The following is a 576-nucleotide window of genomic DNA, read 5'->3' as shown; positions in this document are numbered from 1 at the left end:
TTTTAGATCTAAACTTTGTACTCTTTGATGGCATGAGTCTCTAAACTCCATGTTGGGGGTGAGGAGCTCTGCTGTGTCTCGATGAATTAATGCAATTATTTCTGTTTTCTATTCAAACACGCTTGTTTCTATCTAAGATGTTCATTCGCACTTCAATATGATGGATGTGATGATTTGTGACACTCATCATCATCCTCAAATTATGAACGCGTGTCTGACAACCACCTCCGTTCTACCTTCGATTGAATGAATATCTCTTGGATTCCTTAATCAGAATCTTCGTGGTATAAGCTAGAATCTATTGGTAGCATTCTTGAGAATCCGGAAAGTCTAAACCTTGTCTGTGGTATTCCGAGTAGGATTCAGGAATTGAATGACTGTGACGAGCTTCAAACTCACAAGGGTTGGGCGTAGTGACAGACGCAAAAGGACCAATGGATCCTATTCCAGCATGAGTGAGAACCGACAGATGATTAGTCGTGCGGTGACAGCGCACCTAGACCATTTTCACTGAGAGGACGGATGGTAGCCATTGACAACGGTGATCCACCAACATACAGCTTGCCATAGGAGGAA

The sequence above is a fragment of the Arachis ipaensis genome, chromosome B06, assembly GCF_000816755.2.
Source record: "Arachis ipaensis cultivar K30076 chromosome B06, Araip1.1, whole genome shotgun sequence".
Taxonomy (NCBI): Eukaryota; Viridiplantae; Streptophyta; class Magnoliopsida; order Fabales; family Fabaceae; genus Arachis; species Arachis ipaensis.
Note: the sequence above shows the minus strand (reverse complement) of the source record.